General features: G+C 43.4%; 1 protein-coding gene across 1 annotated transcript in view; it reads right to left on the bottom strand.

Annotated features, from left to right (window-relative positions):
- The window catches only part of ZNF697 (zinc finger protein 697), a 49,755-nt gene continuing 40,627 nt past the window's right edge, over positions 1 to 9,128 (bottom strand). The window contains exons 6-7 of the transcript XR_010750323.1: positions 8,549 to 8,584; positions 1 to 143 (exon numbers count right to left, since the gene is read on the bottom strand). The gene's annotated coding sequence lies outside the window, so the exon portion shown is untranslated. The remainder of the gene's footprint in view (positions 144 to 8,548; positions 8,585 to 9,128) is intronic.

Below are 9,128 nucleotides of genomic sequence, written 5' to 3'. Positions count from 1 at the left end.
TCCCATATGCACCTTGACCAGGCAAGCCCAGGGTTTCGAACTGGCAACCTGTGTTCCAGATCAATGCTTTATCCAGTGCGCCACCACAGGTCAGGCCAGGAACTCTCTTAAGGCGTAAACAGGAATCCCCTTACCATGCATAACTGAAATAAACCAACATCAGAACAAGCAAAGGGTGAGAGGAAGGGCGTGTAAATTGCCTCTAGCAACTTAATCAAACAAGTGAGGTAGGGGGATGGAACAAGTACAAATACTGAGCTTCATAGCCAGTATGGAGGTGGGGGAGAGAGCTTAGCCTTTAGCCTAAGCCTTAAACTGCGAAGGCTTTGCCAGCTTGCAGTCCCCACACAGAGACACTGAAGTCTGCAAGACACAGAGGTGGGAAAGAAGAGTTGTTCCAGGCAACTGTGAGACCATTGTGGATAACCAGAGAGCACAGGGCAGAAGGGAAGACAGATCTGCAAAGACATGATGGGAAAAGACCACGATCACCTTGGGTCACCTCTGTCTTCTTCCTTTTTTCCCCTCAGAGCAGGAATTCCATTACCTTCTAAAGACCTTTGACTATTTCACATGCAATATACCTCGCTTTTTCTGGAAAATGAGACTTATGGCAAAGAGCATGTCTCCATGATATGTATGTGTATAAATTACTAAAATGTGCTTATGCTATATTGTATTAGTGTTCTAAATGCCTCCTTTAATATTTTAATATCACAAAACAAATTCTACTTCATATTCATTTATTGATAATCTCCTTATGGAGAGATATAATCTAACTTAGTTACTTTTTTTGTTTCCCTTCCCTCCCCTTCCCTTCTCTCGCTGTGTAAGTATTTGAGTCTTTTAGATTTAAATAATTGATTTACCTCAGTGCTTATAACAATCAATTTTAGTTATTAGTATTATTACTATAACTATTATTTGTCAATCCTGAATAGAGTCATTAGGTCATTCTAGCTAATCAACATTAAACGTATGCTCTAATTTCCTTTAATTTCCTTTTTTATAACTCTCTTATAAACACAATGAAATAGTAGTATCAGTTAATTTAACATTCATATTAGTATTCTAGAATAAAATATTTATGAAAGGGAGGGCCTTTGCCTGTGTTGTTCATTACCAAATCTTCAATAGCTAAACAAGTACGTGGCTTACAACAGTATTTATTTCATAGCTGGTGAATGGATTAATAAAATCTGTATAGCACGTATCATTTTATTTTTGTAGAAGAAAATGTTTTTATTAATTGCAACATGAAATTAACAAGACAACCCATTAGAACTGAACCAGGATAAATAATGCTGTTATAAAATTTACATTTCTCACATCCATTTTGAGGAAAATAGTACATATTAGGGCTCTTCTAGGTCTTATAAACTGATTTCCGTAAACTTTTTTTTTAATAGTAAATAGCAATCAACATATATTCTCAAACTGTGTTAAGGAGGAGTTAAAAAGGCAACTATAAAATCTATAATGATAACAACTGGCAGGATTAGGACTGTTTTGTTACGAATGTTAAGAAGTGGCCCTGGCCAGGAAGCTCAGCTGATTAGAGGATCGTCCAGATACACCAAGGTTGCAGGTTCAATCCCAGTCAGGGCACATACAAGAATCAACCAATGAATGCATAGATAAATGGGACAACAAGTATTTCTCTTTCTCTCCCTTCTTCTCTTTCTAAAATCAATCAATAAAAATTATTTTTAAAGAATGTTAAGATATTAAGAACCACATTTCTATTTTACCTGTTACATCAATAGCATGTGTAATTTTAAACAAAATCTCAAATGAGTGATTTTAAGTTCTTGTTTATACCTAAATTTGTCATCTGCACATATGACTCAGATACAAAGACCTCTATGAAGTGACAATTATAAATTTATAAGAGCGAATTACCAGAAAAGATCAACTTGTTAAATTTTATGGGCACTAGTGTACTAGTTACATTAATTGTCTTCATTGACTTAAACATCATAGATCTCCTTGACCACATTGTTTTAAAAAAATAGATTTAGGTGAAAAACTAAGGAATTTCAGAATGACATAGTATAATAGATTAAAATGAATCTGTTATCAGGTTCAGGATTTCTGATACTTTTTTCCTTACAAGATTTATTGTTATTATTATGTATTAATTCTGTAAAGATTGGCAAATTAAAGGAAATTAGAGCATACATTTAAAGTTGATTAGCTAGAATGACCTAATGACTCTATTCCAAGTGTGAAAATCTAAGCTCTTTTCTGTTCTAATATTTTAATGGTTCTTTGAAATATTAATTACAACCAAGGTTTTCATTTACCTTCTATTTAAATCTTAGTCATTTTTCAGCTGATATTAAAGCAGCATGATATCTTGATGCTTTCATTCACACTGATAAAATTGCTTCTCCATGAGAAAGCAATTGCTTCTGATTTGTAGAAGGTAGTAGCCAACATCCACTGAATTGAGAAACCTCAAGCACTTTAAGATATTTTGCAGCCTAGCAAAGTTAATGGGTTTCAGTTACGGCCAAATGCTTTGTATAACATCCCCATATGACCTTAACAAACAATCATTCTCAAAAGATCAATGGTAGGTTGTGCCAAATAAAATTGTCCATTTTTGATTTTTAACATACACTTAAATGAAAATTTAGTAAGACACAACTATTATATTAATATTATAATATGAACAATTAAGCTCAAAGAGATTATGAACTTTCTGTTACCCCGTAAATGTGTGGTGCAGTAGTTACCCAGCTTCCACATGCCCACTCCTGTCTGCAACACATTCCCTTCCCTTGGCACCCTCCCCTCTTCTTGCTTTGGGGTGCATTTCCCGCAGGAAGTCTGCAGTCTTCCAGGGAGAGGTGAAGGGTCCCCCCACCACTGCTAGGCACCTTTCACAGTCCAGGATGGCTGCTTATTAACCTGCATCCCTGACTAGACTGTGGCCTCCCGTCTAGTGTGTGTCCCCACGTCCTACTCGGCATGGACACTCAGTCAACACATGGAATGAAGGAAGGAAGGAAGATGGTGTTCTTAAAGGAACTCTAGTCCAGAAAAAAAAAAAAAACCAGGATTTTAGGGAGTAGAGTGAAGGTTCTCCAAATACGAGTGTCTCCTAAGAAAGACAAACTTGGACTCCATGCCCACGCGAGGTTGGCCTGAGAGCTGACTGCTGAGAAAGAGGGAGGGGGAGCACAGCCTGCTGGAGGCCAGGAAGACATGGAGCCAGGAAACCACCCTGCCAACACATTTGTTAAAGGGGGAGCAGGGGGGAGACAGGACATTTGGGAAAAGGGCAGAGAGCAGCCTTACCCAGTGCTCCAGCGGCCTGAGCCTTCAGAGGAGCCCATATCGTTCTAACCTCCAACCTCAGCTCGTGGAATGCAGATCCTGCACGAAGAGTGAAAATGGGTTCTCTTCCAATTTTGCCATCACAGTTAGGCAAGTCCCTTTCCTTTCTTGGGTCTGTTTCCTTATCTGCAGAATGAAGGTTGGGACTGGTTTCTAAGTTCTGTTTCCAGTGAGAGGGAGCAGCTGTCAGTGGCGTACCCTCCGGCACCTCCATACTTCTGAAGCCAGCCCTGTCCACAGCAGTCCTCCCCTTCAGTACTGGTTTGTTGGTGTGAAACCAAAGCTGAGGAAGTGCTTTCCTAACCCTTACCAGCTGTTTTGGCAACTACACCTCACCTGTAAAGGGGTATAATACCCCTCTAGTTGTAGGATCAAGGCCAGGCACCAAACGGGACCCCACAGGATATCAGTTCCCTCCTGCTTCCAACAACTCATGAGAGCTGGAAAGCTACCATGGATTTGGACAAATTCTCACATCATTCTTTAAGCTAGGGCTACTGACCAAGTGGGTTTAAAGTTCTTGGACAACCACTAGGCATTAGAGTAGGGAGAGTCCGTAGAGATAGTGCCTCCTGAAGAGGAAACAGAGACCCAAAGAAATCCCACTCCTGCTCAAGACAACCACTGAGCAGCAAAGCTCTGTCCTGCTCTCTCCCCAGCACAGCTCACCCTCAAAGGGACAGCCTGCCTGGCTCTTTCTTTCTTCCTCTGTCCCCGAGTAAGTGAAGGCCATGGCCTCACCTCTCCTTCTCCCTCTGCCCCAGGAGCTGAAATCCCAGAGGACAGTCTGCATGAAACAACTGTCCCTCTCCCCCGAGGCTCCTAGGAGCTATGACACAGCACACCACCCTGTGACCACCTGGTTTCCTAACAGTTGCACTACCCTGAACCTTCCAGACAACTTCTCATTTTGTGTGATCTTCTCCCAGACTTCACACCTGCATCTTTTCATTGGACAGAGGAGACCAAGTCTACCTAGGCCCTGGCTGTTTGGCTCAGTCGTAGCGTGTCAGCCCACCATGTGGATGTTATAGGTTTGATTTCTGGTCAGAGCACACAGGAGAAGCACCCATTTGCTTCTCCACCCAGTCCCTTCTCACTTTTCCTTTTCCTTTTCTTCCTCCTCCTCCTCCTCCTCCTCCTCCTCCTCCTCTTCCTCCTCCTCCTCCTCCCCCTCCTCCTCCTGCAGCCATGACTCAATTGGAGTGAGTTGGTCCTGCGTGCTGAGAATGGCTCCATGGTCTCCGCCTCAGGCACTAAGGGCTTGGTTTCTGGGCAATAGAGCAATGCCCTAGATGGGCAGAGCATCACCCCATAGTAGGCCTGCCAGGTGGATCCTGGTCCAGGCAGATGCGAGAATCTGTCTCTGCTTCCCTTCCTCTCACTAAATAAAAATAATAATAATAATAAAGATAAAATTTACCTATAGTGCCCAGCCTATGGCTGCAGCAACATTGGACAGTGCTTCCCTCAGTCCAACAGCCTAGCTATAAAGTCATGTCCATGACTCCTACACCCTCCATTAATTTCAACCGAGAGAGTAGAGCTGCTTCAGCTAAAAGCCTGGAAACGGTCTTCATCTGCCAAAATTTTGGTTTGACTCAGACAGTTCCTAACAGGATACCTAACAAAAAAAAATCTACAGCCACACCACCCGGAACACGCCCAATCTCATCTGATCTGGGAAGCTGAGCAGGTTCAGGCCTGGTCTGCACTTGGATGGGAGACATAACAAAAGAAATGTCTAGCCAGGTCCCTTAGCAACCCCTTGTTTCATGAGCCTTTCCAAGGTCACACACCTTTCCCCCCACCCCCAGCCAGCAAAGCCAGGTCAAGTGGGCACTGCCTGATTTGCAGTGATGATGGCCCCAACTTACAGTTCATAAGTCCTCTTCTTGACCCTGAGCCTTTGTGATGGTACCATCTTGCCCAGGGATAACACTTGATGTCTTGAGAAATTCCTCCTCTCCCCACCTCTCACCCCACCAGGGGCCAAATCCCCAAAGTCATGCTTACGGGCAGCAAAACAATTCGCTACAAGGTAGTAAGGTCTGATGTTGGGCAGGAACAAAATCACCCTTCTCTCTGCTGGAGTGGGTAACATGTGAGCTCCCACACACACACCTGTACCCCCAGCATCAAGCACTACCCCAGCACATACACACTCAGCATGTTTACGATGAACTTCTTGGGGTCTCTACTCCTTTTTTTTAGACACACACAGAGACAGGAAGAGAGAGAGGGAAGGAGAGAGAGAAGCAGCAGCTCATAGTTTCTTTCACTTTAGTTGTGCATTAATTGCTTCTTGTATGTGCCTTGATCGGGGATTGGACCTCGGACACATGCCGAGCTAGCATTCCCCTTGCTCAAGCCAACAACCTTTGGGCTCAAGCTAGATACCTTTGGGGTCATGTGGATGATCTCCTGCTCAAGCCAATGAGTCCACACTCAAGCTGGTGACCTCGGGGCTTTGAACTGGTGACCTCAGTATTTTGGGCCTATGCTTTATCCACTGTGCCACTACCGGTCAAGCTTGGGGTCCCTACTCTTAAGTACAGATACAGGATATTATGTACAGGATATTATGGGAACATCCTGGCAAAGGAATCACTCTCGCCCTCTTGGGTCAGGGAAGGGATCTCAGGGGAGGATTTCCTGTGACTAAAGGAACTGCTTCCACGGAATCCCTCCTCTCCAGGAACTGGTGAGGCCTGGAGCCATCAATCTTTTCATTAAGATGAAACCCCTCTCTACGTATGTGTGGGAATGCCAGCTTGTACTGCACACACATCAATGGCTTTTGTCAAACTTCCTAAGTACAAGGCAACTTGGTACATGAAACACCTTGCCACCCACCTCTGGTTTGCAAAGCTAAGTCTCCCAGCAGGTGGCCAGATGAACCGCAGAGAGAACTGTGGACAGGGGCCTGAATCCCACTGGGGCACTGAAAATTGAAAGTCATTGGAATGTGCTTCGGGTTAGCAGCAGTGACCTGGAATACAGGCTGGCAACAAAGAACTGTGATCTGCAGACACTTGGGGGTTCTGCCCAGGAAATAAGACCTAATACTACAGTCTGTTCAAACTGGAAACCTTATGGGTATGCTCCTTCTCTTTCCCTCTAGGGGCAAAATTTAGAAAACTCCATTGCTAAGAGCAGCTGAGAAAAGGAGTAAGGCATGGAATTTTGCTTTGTTAAGTGAGCCTAGACAGCAAATGAAGAAAGACTGAGAGAGAAAGAGAAAAAGAGAACTAGTGGTTGCCAGAGGGGTGAGGGGCGAGGCATTGGGTGAAAGAGGGAAGGGACTAAGCAGCACAAATTGGTAGTGACAAGACAGTCATTGAGACACAAATACAGCGTAGGGAATGTTGTCAGTAATACTGCAATAACTATATATGGTGCCAGGAGGGTGTTGGAAATATCAAGGGGACCACTGAAAAATACATGCTTGTCTAACCACTAAGCTGTACACCTAAAGCCGATATATAGTAATAACAACAATAATAATAATAATAATAATAATTAGGGCCTGTCCAGGTGGCTCAGTGCATAAAGCACTGTTCTGGTCAGGGCACATAGGACAAGCAATCAATGAACAACTAAATGGAAACAACTAAGTGGAACAAGCTGATACTTCTCTCTCAGTTCAATGGAAAAAATTTAAAAAACGAAAGAAAGGGAAGGAAGACAGTCTGTGATTGGCAGAGATGCAAAAGTACCAGCAGAAGCCTGCGATGGCCAACTGGCTTTATCTGATGACCTTCAAATACAGGTATTTCCCCTTATTGCCTTTAACTATTTGGGGAAGAAGTGTGTGGAAGACAAGCCTACCAAGAGTAGACAGGCAGCAAAGCCTGTTGCCTCTGACAGAAGAAGGGATTTGAGGCTTCTGAGCCATGCTTGCCATATCCTAAAGAAGGAGGTGCCTACCTGGTCCTACAGACTCCTCAATCTGGTTGCCTTTAACATTGCTTGGAAAGCATTTATTAAATTACAGGTAATTGGACCTCACTTCAGAGCAATTAACCAATCTCCAGTTTGTTTTCATTTGTTTTTCAAGTTCTCCAGGTAATTCTACTGTGAAGTTAAGAAAACCTTTGTATTAAACTAATCAAGAGTTCCAAGTTGACTAGATACAGCTTCTTGAACTGGAACGTGGACAGAGGCCCGCTCTAACAGCACACAGGCTGAGCACCCCTTCACGGTGTGGCCGAGACCTGGAGCACTGCTGTCCCTATAGGGCTCTGGTCCAATACTTCAAATATTTGCTTTCATGTCATTTCCCCAGGAGACACCTGTAGTTTTCCCAGGGACCAGGAGCTAGAATGGCGGTTGCTTCAACCCAGAAGAGTCAAGTTTGGAAAGGATAGAGTTTGGAAAGGATCGTTGTGATCATAGTACCACTCGCCTCCTGGCAGCACCAGGACCCAGTATCCGTTGGCCTTGCTCTGCAGGGAATGGGCGTGTGGACATTCACACAAGCAGGTAGTTGTGGTCATTAAAAGAAAATAAAAAGTGGCCTGACCTCTGGTGGCGCAGTGGATAAAGCATCGACCTGGGAACACTGAGGTTGCCGGTTCAAAACCCTGCACTTGTCTGGTCAAGGCATATATGGGAGTTGATGCTTCCTGCTCCTCCCCCCTTTCTCTCTCTCTCTCTCTCTCTCCCTCCTCTCTAAAATGAATAAATAAAAATTAAAATAAAAAAAAAGAAAGTGTTTTTCATGCTTCCTCTCTTCCGTTTCTTGTGAATCCCTTCCTTACAAACTGCTGTCTCACTGTGGCATGTCTCATACAAGGTTGGGCAGGCACTAGCTAAAAAATATTTTAAGCATAAGGTCAATGTAGCTGATAAGTTACATTCAGTATTATCAGTAGCCATTAAATTACATTTCTGAAAACTGGGGGAAAGAAAATACTTTGTTATGTGATTCAGAAAAAAACTATTTTTATAGAGATGAAACCTAAGACCTGCCTCCCTTCCTCCATAACTACCTTCCCCTGCCCACAACAAAAATTTCCCACAGATTGGTTCTTAGAAAGAATGAGACACAGATCTTTGGAAATAAATAACAATGGTAGGTATAACATTACACATTCCCAACATCTGAAAGCCACATCAGTGCAGAAGTACTGCAATGAATTATTGGTTAGGATAGGAAGACCATTTAGACATCAGCCAATTCCAGGATGCTCTGACCCACCTGAACATTTAAACACAGGAGTCACAGCTTCTACATCTGTAAAATAGAATAATAATGAGATAATTCATAAAAAGTGCTTAAAACAGAATCCATCAACCAGTATGTTCAATAAATGTTAGCTATTACTAATGTTAGAACCCAGCCCTTTCAACACCCACAGAGTGCTCATTCCACCACACTGCTGCCTCCTTCTGAACCCTCAAAATGTATTCATGGTCATGGTCACTGTGCTGCCTCTTTCTGAACCCTCAGAATGTGTTCATGGTCATGGTATGTCACTGTGCTGCCTCCTTCTGCACCCTCAGAACGTGTTCCTGATCATGGTGTCACTGTGCTGCCTCCTTCTGCACCCTCTAACATGTTGCTGATCATGATATGTAATTGTGCTGCCTCCTTCTGAACCCTCAGAACATGTTCCTGATCATGTCACTGTGCTGCCTCCTGCACCCTCAGAATGTGATCATGGTCATGGTATGTCACTGTGCTGCCTCCTTCTGCACCCTCTAACATGTTGCTGATCATGATATGTAATTGTGCTGTCTCCTTCTGCACCCTCAGAACATGTTCACGGTCACGGTCA

Source organism: Saccopteryx leptura, chromosome 3, assembly GCF_036850995.1.
Source record: "Saccopteryx leptura isolate mSacLep1 chromosome 3, mSacLep1_pri_phased_curated, whole genome shotgun sequence".
Lineage (NCBI taxonomy): Eukaryota > Metazoa > Chordata > Mammalia > Chiroptera > Emballonuridae > Saccopteryx > Saccopteryx leptura.
This window is presented reverse-complemented; position numbering and strand designations above follow the sequence as displayed.